Source organism: Elephantulus edwardii, unplaced genomic scaffold, assembly GCF_000299155.1.
Source record: "Elephantulus edwardii isolate Elephantulus edwardi_28Jun2011 unplaced genomic scaffold, EleEdw1.0 scaffold00031, whole genome shotgun sequence".
In the NCBI taxonomy this organism is placed as follows: Eukaryota; Metazoa; Chordata; class Mammalia; order Macroscelidea; family Macroscelididae; genus Elephantulus; species Elephantulus edwardii.
In genome coordinates this window covers 5614486-5626361 of record NW_006399781.1, presented here as the reverse complement: position 1 = coordinate 5626361, position 11876 = coordinate 5614486, and the positions used below count along the sequence as shown (strand labels likewise).

General features: G+C 40.9%; 1 pseudogene; it reads right to left on the bottom strand.

Annotated features, from left to right (window-relative positions):
- Nucleotides 1–2: 2 nt before the first annotated feature.
- LOC102867792 lies at nucleotides 3–4026 on the bottom strand (annotated as a pseudogene).
- Nucleotides 4027–11876: the final 7850 nt, after the last annotated feature.

Here is an 11876-nt window from a genome sequence, read left to right as displayed (position 1 = left end):
CCCATGCCCCGCAGCACGTTGGACCAGGCACCCTTGAAGAAGGCCTTGCCGCCCTCGTCCTTCAAGATCTTACGTCAGCAGTCGATCGTCCCCGTGTACATGATGTCCGCTCCTTTCCGGCCAGACTGCATCATCATCCTTCTCCGCACGGTGTCGAACGGGTAGGACACCACTCCGGCCACCGCAGTGACCGTCTGCGCAATCATCCAGCTGACCACGATGTGTGTGTTCTTGGGGTCCGGGAGCATACCTTTGGCCGTGTCGTAGACGCCAAAGTAGGCGGCCCGGTAGATGATAATGCCCTGGACAGACACGTTGAAGCCCTGGTAGAGGTCGCGGATGCCGTCTGACTTGCTGATCTTAACCAGGCAGCCCCCAGGCCCTTGAACTCGCGCTCCGTGCCCGACTTGCCCACGTCGGCGGCCAGCCGGGTGTGGGCGAAGTCCAGCGGGTAGACGAAGCAGAGCGAGGTGGCCTCGGCCGTGCCGCCCAAGGCCAGGTTGTCGGCCAAGTAGCGCCAGAACTGGGTGTGCTTGTCCACCCCGCCCAGGAACACCTGCTTGTACTTGTCCTTAAAGGCGAAGTTGAGGGCCTGGGTGGGAAAGTAGCGGATGACGTTGGCCAGGTTGCCCCTCCAGAAGGACAGCATGCCCTGCTCCCGGGGGATGCGCACGATGCAGTCCACGATGCCCTTGTACTGCTTGTCCGCTGCGATCTGCTTGCTGATGTGCTGGACCTGCAAAAGCAGCTTGACCCGCTCGATCGGGGCCACGGCCGTCTTCGAGATGGCAGCGGCGACGCCCCCCGCCAGGAAGTCCTTGGTGAACGAGATGGTGAGATGGCCTGTTCCGTCATGGTGGCGGAGAGCGCTGCGGAGCTAGCTGGCTGACAGCCGGGACTGGGTGCTCGAAGGCCGGGAAAGAGAGGCGCCGCTGGCTCCGCTGCCACCGCCGCCGGGACCGAAAGGACGGGGCGGCCACCCTACTGTTATCCCTTTAAGAATGGTTAGCTATGGTAGGTACTATTTAGTTTGTGGTCTCAGGCTTATGGAAGTTGAGGTTCATGTGGTCCATGATTGGGACACTCTAAATTGCAATAATCTTTTTTGTCCTTTCAGCAATAGATCATTGTCTTGCTTTGCTTAATGGCTGCAATTGAATATGTTAGCACTTTGATTTAATGCTAAATCTTCTGTGTGTATGTCTATGTGGTGCTGTGGAGTCCCTGGGGAAATGACTTCTGATGGAGACCATTCTGATACACGTGGGGTTGCCATTTGATGACAGCTTTTTATTTTGGTTTTTTAAAATAAATAATGAATACATGGAACCATAGTATTAAAGGAAACCTTAGAGATTATCTAGCTCAACCTCTTTAGTTTTGGGTTGGGATTTTTTTTTTTTTGGTATGGTTTGTTTGTTTTACAGAGAGTTGGTGTTTTTGTTTTTTTAAAATAAATTTTAATGAAAGTTTACAGAGACTTTGGATTTCCATTCATTCCTTATTGCACTTTTCTCCCTACACATCCCTCCCCCAAGTTCGCTCTTCTCTTAGAAAAGTAAAAGAAAAATTCTTTCATCGTTATATAATCCCTCCCCCTAAGTCCACACCATTGTGCAGCCTTCTTTCTGAACTCCTGTCATGGCAATAATCCATAATCATTTATCTCCCTTATCTGTTTCAATGCAGTATACATAATTTATCCCATCTTTCTCAGTCTCCCCCCAACCCCGATGTCTGTCCCGTTTTACAACAGTGGCACTCTGCAGTATTTGTCCTTTTGTGTGGAGATATTTCACTCAGCAGTATGTCCTCCAGGGTCACCCAGAAAATGAGGAAATAAGTGATTGATTCAAGGCTACTTAGCCTATCAACCCCTCATCCAGAAGTCCTGATGTGGAGCCTTGTCCACTTATTACCAGGCTATTTCCAGCTTAACATACATTTGTGAGGGCATGGTCAGGTGTTCAAACAAAGATCTAAAAGTAGTGAAGCTTTCAGACCTTGTTCCAGTTGCCTGATGGGTGGTGTGGACATTGATGAAACATAAATATTTGCCAAAGAATCATGAACAAGCTCAGCTGGGAATAAACTTTGATATGTAAATGCATGTGGTTTTGAACATGGAAAAAAGTGTGTCTTGGTTTGTGGTTGTTTTTTTTTTTTTTTTAATAAGTGAAAAAGTGCATGGAAAATGGCCTTTTTCTGGGCTTCTCATTGCCTTGTGAATATTGTGTTGGAAGTGGAGCAGCTTTCACAAGCTCTGTGAAGAATAGTGGCAAGAGTAAAGAGGCTGCTTGTCGACAGTAACCTACAGACAGATGAAAACCCGGCCTGTGTCCTGAGAGTTTTAGGTAATCCAGGCTCATAATTTGATTTGAGAAGAGCTACTCCAGGCTACTGTGTAATTATAGAAGCATTCACTGGCTGGCTCCCATTCGCCTCATCACGTTCTACTTCATTGCCCTTTATGCTAAAGCCTCTGTTGATGAGAGGGCGGAAACAGTAAGTACAAATAAAGCAATTAGCAGGTGGGAATGCTACCACTGTTTAAGGATAACATACAATCTTTATTGGTACTTATTAAGTAGAAGTCTAGAGCTTAGAGACAAAGAAAAATATCACAAACCACAAAAATGAGAAGGAGTGTGGGAACAAAAAGAGATTAAGGGAAAACATTATACAAATGTATCTATTTTATATTTCACAAACCTAATCACAAAGGCTAGTTTTAGAAAGGATATGAAACCTCCAATTTATTTATATTGTAGTGAGTTACGTTCTTGTGTAAAATTTGCCATCTTCTTCATTTTTTCTTCCTTTTTCTGACACACTGTTGTGCAACGTGAACCAACTTGAAAAATATTTTTTCTTTTGAGCAAAGGAGACTTCTGTTCAAAGCCTAGGCTTTGGGAGTTGGGCTGTAGTTGAACCCACCAGCAGGGGGAGTTAGGGTGATTAGCAAAGCTTCTTAACAGGGTCCTGACATTCAGAACTCAAATTCACAGTCTCTGAAGACATCGTAGAAAATACCCACCGAAGACAAAGAATACAAGGGTCAAAGGAGGAGTGCAAGAGGATTTCAAGTGTTCTTGAAGTCCTAGCCCAAGAGATTGAAGAAGGACAAGAAAATAGAGTGTAGGCTTTTTGCGTCTCTCCATTTGCAGAGTAATCCTGCCTTCTGCTTTTCTGTCCACGTGTCTGAAAGCAGGGGAGTGACAATCTAACCACTCAGAAAGCAATGATTCTACGTCTTACTAGATGGCGTTGCTTTTCTTGCTCTAGGCCTATTTGGTGTAACTAAGCATTACAAACAAGAACCAAAAAACCAAACTTGTGGCTGCCACTTTAGTCCTGACCATTACTGACCTCATTTGGGACAGAGTTTCCCCATAGGATGTTCATGGCTGCTATCTTCATGGGAGAAAATCACCAGGCTTTTCTCCCTCAGCACCACTCGATGAATTTAAATGACCAACTTTCTTTTCTTTGAATGTCTTATTAATTGAATCTCTGCTGGCTATCTTAAATGGGACATCACTTCCAATCTCAAGAATAGATTTTCCAACCAGCCGACTTAGAAATACCGCAAAGTTAATATGCTCTTCCTCAGCCTCGGAGGGCCGTGCAGGGGTAATACTGACAGGGAACACTGCAGAGAGCTAGAAGGTCAAAGCATTTGCAGATGTTTGTGCGATCAGGAAGCAATTGGTAAAGCAAAGGGAAATCTTCATCTTCGAAAAGCTATAGTTTTTTTTAAGGACAGTTTCATTTTTATCACAGTTTTATATCCTCTTCCTCTTTTCTATCATTTAATTATCCAGCAGCTACTTGAGACAGAACCGGAGATCCAAAAGTAAAAATCTCTGGGGTTATGATGCTGAGAAAAACTCATGCTTTACACTTTGAGAGAAACCACAGCCCCTATGCAGGACAGCATGTGATGTCAGTACAACTCAAGGTCTAAAAGAGATCGTGACCAGGTGTCACTCACCGGGTGGGATGGGGGTTGGTGTGGTGACTCATGTAGGCGAAGACAGACAGAAAGACAATTTCCAGATATGTGCAAAAAAGCTGAGAACTGTGTTAACATCACCATGACCTGGTGATAGTGGTAGTAAATTTAGAAATGTGAATCACATCAATCTTTTTAAAGGTGTGCATTGTGTCTTTAATATTTCATTTTTTTAATTACAGGCAGCTGTCAGATTACACATGTCCAATTTATGTACAACCTGTAGTTATGAATCGACGCCAGTAAATCTGATGATGCTAAAAAGTTGAGGCACATCCAGTGGTTTGAAACAAATGAGTACTTGAAATAGATATACAAAATATTACCATTATTGTTGTTGTGTTGTTGTTATGTGTGTCCAGTTGGAACCAACTCATACTTGACCAGCTACAAGGTTTTCATAGAGCATAAATTACATAGAAGGAGATTGTTTATCTTTCTCTGAAAGAGTAACTGATGGATTCAAACGGCTTGCCTTTGGGTTAGCAGTGCAACTCATTACCACTAAGCCAATAGAAATCCCTTTATTATTATATTAATAGATTTTTGGTGCATCTGGAAGAATTTATTTACTTTTTTTATGCACAGAAAGGGACATGCTACACTATATATTATGGCAAACATTTGGTTAGAATCCATATTTGATGTTAAATGTGAGCTGTACCTAATTTTTCTGATTTATGTATAAATTCAATTTAGGGCAACATTTAGGAGAAGGATGTATCAGTAATGTTGGGATTACTTGTATTATCTCAGTCCAGTGTGTCTAAAATGAAAAAAAAATTCTCAGATGACAAGTCCTAAGGTATCATTTCATAAATGTGGACAATTACTCCTTGCACTGGCTGTCATCATCATCACCTAAAAAGACTCAAGTCCATCGCTATGGAGTCAATTCTGAGCTACAGTGATCTTACAGGACAGAGTAGATAGCCCCACAGGGCTTTCCAAGGCTGTCACTCTTAATGGTAGCAGACTGCCACATTTTCACTGCAGAGTAATTAGTGGGTGTAAGCCCCCAATCTTTTGATCCACATCTAAGTGCTTAACCGCCAAACCACCAGTGGCTGGGGCTGTTGTTGGTGCCCTCAAATCAAGCACGACTCTCAGCAACTCTCTGAAGGACAGATCTGAACCCTGTCCTATCCTGTGCCATCCACATCATCTCTGTCCTGCTTTAGGCCATTGGGGCAGTCACGGTGTCAATCCATCTCATTGAGTAAACCACCAGAGCTCCTCTCATAATCACCTCTAGCCCCTTGAAATTTGTGCTTTCTATTTTCAAAAGCATTTTTGGAGCTGTGAATTTATTACATGCTCTTTCATTCATAAACTTAATTCTTAGCATCCAAGTGGTTGATTACTGGTAAGAAAATTTCATGATTTTTATAGATAAGGAAACACAGCAAAGCTCCAAACCCACTTGGAGAAATTTAGTTTGGAATATCACTCAGGCTTCTAGGTCAGTATAAATCTGGTATGGTCTCCATCTGGTATCAGTTTAATGATGAGAGACCTTTTTAAAAAGTAATTATTCAGCTATTGGAAATTATTAGCATTTTGTACAAAAATGAATTGAGTGAAAGATCTACTCATCCTCTTTTGATGGGGTGTACTGATATTTTAGACATGTCATAAGTTACAGAACAAGACGGAGTTTGTGCTCATTTTTACCCCTCTCTTTTCCATCTCTATACTCTTCCTATTGCTTAAAGGAAGGAAGGAAGGAAGGAAGGAAAGAAAGGGAAGGAAAGAAAGAGAAAGAACGGAGCAAATCCTGGAAGGTTGTGTTGGGCTAAGGGAGTCTGTGACTCTCATTGTTTAATCCCACAAGCAAAACTTTTGCCTTTAAAAGCAATTGCTGGAGATTCCTCTCTTTGCAAAGAGCAGGAAGAAGTAAACTGTACTGTCAGGGAGGCGGGCAAGGAGTTTTCTGCTTTGGTGAACCTACTGGTATATCACTGCAGCTGCTCAGTTAATATTTCTACGTTGTTGTTATTGAGTACCATCAAATCAGAGCTGACTCTCCAGCGGGTTTTCACAGCCTCTTAATAGCATGAGAAGACTCCTAAGAAGTACATTTCTATTCTTCCATACAGTGGAATGCAGTTCACATTTGATTGGCTTAATGTACTTTTAATAAAACACGCATCACTTTTTCAAGAACTACCAAGTCACTGGTAGCTTTGAATGAACCAAATGTCTTTATTTACTTATTTTAAATATTTCGGTCTACAGTATTTGCAAGAGTCTAGGACAAGAGAAAAGGCAGGTAACCACAGCAGATTTTGTTTAGTTTAAAGAAAACATTGTCATTGTTATTTTATTGTGAATATAGCTGGAATAATTCTCACCAGTTAGTCACCAGCCTACATAGTCCTGCCTCGCTGTAACCAGGGTTCTTTCCTTTCTGATAAGGTAAGCTTGAGTTTCCTTGGTTCTGATTTGGAGGAGGTATAATCAAATTCTCACTGACAAGCAACAGAAGACCATAAACGCTGATTTATGCCCCCTTTCTGCTGGGAACCACTGCACTTGAGGCCATTTGAAACTCTTGCAGGAAGTGTTGGGCATTTCATTCAAATTAATTCATTGGTAAATTCCTCATTTTCAATCAAATAGCATTTTCCCTCTTGTGTTAAGTCTTCTACCCAATGCTCAGATTTATAAATGTGTAACTGGGAGACTAAAAAGTATATTTAAAAATTCACAAGTAAAATATTTCACAATCGATACAACACACCCTGATTTTGATAATTGTTGTTATTGTTGATTGCCTTCGAGTCAAGTACGACTTATATCGACCCTATGAACAAAAGGCCTGAAGCCCCTCTACAACTATGGACATTTATCAAAGTTCATAAGAGTTTCCAGAGACATATAGTTAAGGAAATGAAATAGGGAGCTCTGATGGCCTAGTGGATAGAGTTGTGTTGAAACCCAAAGGGAAGTAGTTCAAATCCACCAACTGCTTCATGGGAGAAAAATGGGCAGTCTCTTCCCATGTGATTTTCCAGCCTCTGAAAACCCATGGTGGGGGGGAGGGGTCAGCTATGAGTTAGTTTTGACCTCCCAGCAATGCATTTGTTGAAATAAATATGGAAATAGTGTAATTCTCTATTTACTAGGAGTTTTTGATGCAAATAGGCCTGAGGGGGACTCCCTTGACTTTGTGAAGTTTTCAGGAGCAAATTTCTCCCAGCTGTATATTCCTCTCTCTAACTTAGCAAATTGTCCCTTTAAGAACACAAGCGCAAGACAGTTTCTGAGGGTAGGCAGAGGGCGCGTTTTACTCTGCCTGCCCCTGTCTGTGCAGCCCTGGGCTGCTCAGAGACTCCAGGTTGGAGGTCTGCAGAAATCAGCCTCCCCAGCCTTTCCGAACCAGATGCAAAGGACACACCCCAACTGGCTTGTAAAAGCCATGCATCTAATCACATAATGCCTCTATAATGTGGTTTTTTTAAATTAAGTGACCCACAGGATATTAATCTGGTGGTAACAACTCCCAAGGGATGTAGCACTGGCAAACACTTCAAGAGCCGCCAGGACTGTTATTAAATGTGATGTTCATTTCTTCTGAGCATATGGAAATCAAAACAAGCCATGGGAGAACTTCAGTGTTCTGTACATGCTATATTGTTCATAAACCTGTCATAAATAAGTGCCTTTAAAAAAAGAACCCAATTAATAAGTGTGCATTGTATTCCAAAGCTTAAATATTCCATAATATAGGGTCTCCCTCCCACCGCCTCCACCGAGTTCCCATCCCTGCCTTGGCCTCCTTGTTATTCAAGCTGTTAGAACAGTTTCCACTTTGTGGCACATCTCCGTTTTGTTGTTGTTGATTGAGTTATTTGGTTGGTCCGCCTGTTTAAAATAAAAACGAAAGAGAGGAAAAAAAAATCTGTAAGCTATAAAATGCATCTTCTTTCTTCCTTTGTCTGTGTATTAGTGTTTGGCTTGGCGCTGGAGCCCCACCCCAAACCTCCCACCAAGAGTATGTCATATTTCTATATGCTGGTGCATGTTCAGTTCTACCTCTTTTGAAATGATGCCCAAAACCCAGCCATGTTTACATAAGCAAAAAGGAGTTTCACTTTTATTCTGTAATTTCTGCACGGAGCAGAGAGTGTTCCTGGCTATACCTTGTACTTTGTTCATTGGCGAATTTCTATTTTTCTAATGTGATGGTTTTATCCAGCTTTGACAACAGATTTCTTTAGGCGATTACACACCTGGAATTAACTTTCCTTGCCAAGAATTACAGTGCACCTGGAAGTACTAAATCATTTTTATCTATGTTTTAGAAGCTTTACATAGTGCAATTGCATATCTTAAACTTGGCTTGTCTCTTGAGGAGAAGCTTAAGAGACATCGTTGGGTATGTCTGTATATGCAAGGGTAATGAGTAAACATAAGCAGGGTGTATTTACTTCTCAACAGCCAAATGCTTGCTACCTGAATACCATCACTCAGAGCGTCTCACTTCTTAAATGGCTCTGCTTACCATGTAACATATGGAAATGTGAGTATGCACTTGCAGCAGACTGGTAGCTATGTTTACACCAGTTCTAACACTTATCTCCATTAATGTTTTATATAGTTCCCAACAAGTTTCAGTAATGTCAGGTACCATATCTATTGCATATGTGCGAGGGCATGATGTGTTTCTAGACAAGGAGAATGGCAACAAAGGGTTTCTTAAGGATTATTTTACTCAAGACAGTTTTGCTAGCTAGAGAAAATCTTTTGCAAATGGGAAATATTTTCTGAGTAGGAATGCCATAAAAATATAGCTGTTGTTGCTGATAGGTGTCAAATACAATCTATATTGATCCTATGAACATTAGATCTGAACCCTATCCTATCCTGTGCCATCCTTATCATCTCTGGCAAATTTGAGCCCATCTGGTTAAGAGTCTTCCTCTATCTCACCATCACTCCACTTTTCTAAGCATGATGTTCCTTTCCAAGGAATAGCCTTTTCTAGCAACATGGGCCATGTAGCATGTGAGATGAAACTTTGCCATCTTTGCCTGCAAAGAGCACTCTGGCTGAATATTCTCCAAGACATATCTGTTTGTTCTTTGGACAGTCCATGAGATACTCAGTACTCTTCTCTAACACAACACTTTGAAGGCATCAATTCTCCTTCTGTCGTCTTTCTTCATTGCCTAGCTCTCAGAGGCATAGCAAGTGATTGAAAAGATTCTGGCCTGAATCAGGCACACACTAGTCCTCAAACTGACATCATAGCTTCTTAGTACTTTGGAGAGGTCCTTTTCAGCAGGCTTTCCCAACATTCTACATCTCCTAATTGCCTAACTTCTGGTACCAATGGTGTTGATTATGGATCCATTTAAGAGGAAGTCATTGACAGTTTCAATCTTTTCTCAACTTTCATGATGTTGCCTATCAGTTTTTATTTTCTTGACAATGAGATTCAGTCCATGTTGAGGGCTGTATTTTTTGTTCTTCTGCAGCAAGCACTACAAATCTTCACTTTCAAGAAGCAAGATTGTGTCATCTGAATAATGTAGACTATTGCTGCGTTTTCTCTGATCAGTTTCTTAAATAATTTACTCAGGATTGAATAGGTATGGAGAGAGGATACAACCCTGACACATCCCTTTCTTAGTTTTAAACCAAGGGGAATACCCTTTCTCTGTTCGCACAAAAGCCTTTGGGTCTAGGTCTAGGTCTAGGTTGTGCAAGAACAGTTTAGTGTTCTGGAATTCTTATTCTTTCTAATGTTAACTAAAATTTGCTATGATCCACATAATCAAATTCTTTTCCATAGTCAATAAGGCACAAGTAGACATTCTTTCTGGTATTCTTTGCTTTCAGCTAAGATCCATCTGACATCAGCAATGGTATCTCCGGTGCCACAGTATCTTCTAAATCCAGCAGCCACTGAGGAGCCAGCTCTCCAGAGTGTTTGTAGGGTAGAATGGGAAGAAGAGGAGATGTAGAGAAAAAGAAAGTCCTTTTCAATTTTGCTCTTGGCATTGGATTTCCCTCCTACCTTCCCACCCCCCGTGAAAACTAGGCTCTAGTGTTCCTGACATGAAGTCTTATTGGTGGAAGAACAAATGTTTTTATTCCTAGTCATCCTTGCTCTGCTCTGCTTGATTTTTCCTGAAGTTTGTCAAAGTGGTTCTGCTTATTTGTGTCAAACAAAGATAATTTATTCTCTTGGTTGTCTCTGATATAGTGTCAGCAGTTTAAAGACCAAAAGTAACCATAGTGACAAATTATATGAGTATAAATATTTATTCTGTTTAGACAAAATTGGTGTAAGGTGAAGAAAGGGAATAGAAAACTCATGGATAAACCAATACATTTAGTATTTAGTTTGCTTTTTTTTTTTTTTAAAAAAAGCAACATAGGAATTATTTTCATTAATAAAAAAATTACAGAAATCCAAAATAGACAGACATTAAAATAGATCTGCTCTCTAACTCAAAAATAAATAATTGAATCTTGCAGATTACTATTTTCTGTTACTGTGGTTTAATTTTACATAAATGTGACTAAATTCTGTCCTGTGTCTAGATAAACTCATTATGCCCTTTAAGTAGTTTGAATTTCCTGATAACCAGCAGTCAAACTGAGTAACAAGCAAAATTAGTAGCCAAGTCTAATAAATGACTGGGAAAAATTGTATCTGTCACATCCTCCTGGTTCCCACACACTCTGGTTACATCATTACTTAGCCTGTAAATTTGGAGGCCAATTGGGCGCCAGAACCTGGGTCAGGTGACCAAAACATCAAAATGCACCTGAAACTCTACCCTAAAGATGGGGTTTCAGTAGGGGCCTCTGGTTAGCTGACTCCTCTGTGGCTGCTGTGCAATTTTCGTATTTTATTTCACCTTAGCTTTCAGGCTTAGCTTTTGGTCTCACAGATTGATGGCTGAGGCAAACTTGTTGATGTGGGTTTTTCTATGCAGGTGCATGGGCAAAATGATTTCCTGTGCCACGTATTACACTCAGTTATGTAAAAGTTTAAAATAAACCCCAAAACCAACCCCCAAACCTAGCCTTTGCTTGTGAATTAATTTTCATCAACAGAGAGAAGACTAATCACTTCTTTTTCCAATTTTATGATTCTGAAAAAGTGTCCTTAGGTTTTATTTCTTTTTTATTTACTCTTTTTTTTTTAATGTCTAGATCTACAAAACTCAAAAGCCAAGTTTTATCAGGTCTACTGGCTGCAGCTCCCCAGCAATAGAGCTATAATATCTCACTCTTCTGAACGAACGGAATGTGTAACTCTATCTCCCCGTTAAGGTTTCACAGGGCAAGTATAGTGATGAGAACAACTACTTGTTTTCTGCAGATGTAGAAAGGAATTTTTTTTCCCCAACATGTGCAGGAAACAACAAAAACCTGGTCTTAGGGGACAGGTGAGTGAGTTACCTTGCAAGAAATAAGCCAAGTAATCCTTAAAGTTGTAGGAACACATACAGGGCCAAAAGCTTGACACCTCTGAACATCAACGTGTTTTCCTGTTGAGGTTTACCTTTCTCTTGATTGTTATACTAGGTGCTGTGATCACTTCATAGGTTGAAAAATCTGTTCAAAATTGTGCTGAAACAAAGTCTATTGACAAAGGAATATTCACTGGAAGCTGGTTGGAAAAGCTGTTAGCAGGTGTTTAAAGATAGCTCCAGAAGGCAGGAGACATACAATCAAAGTTGAAGACTCAGGTGAAAATGGGTTTTGCAAAGATTGAAGCAAACGATATAAAACTGTTCTCATTTCTCTTGAATAAAAGGATTTTATGTACACGATATCCTACATGGAACAAATATTTGCATGTACTAGTTATGCTGTTGTCAGCTGTTTGGTGCCATAG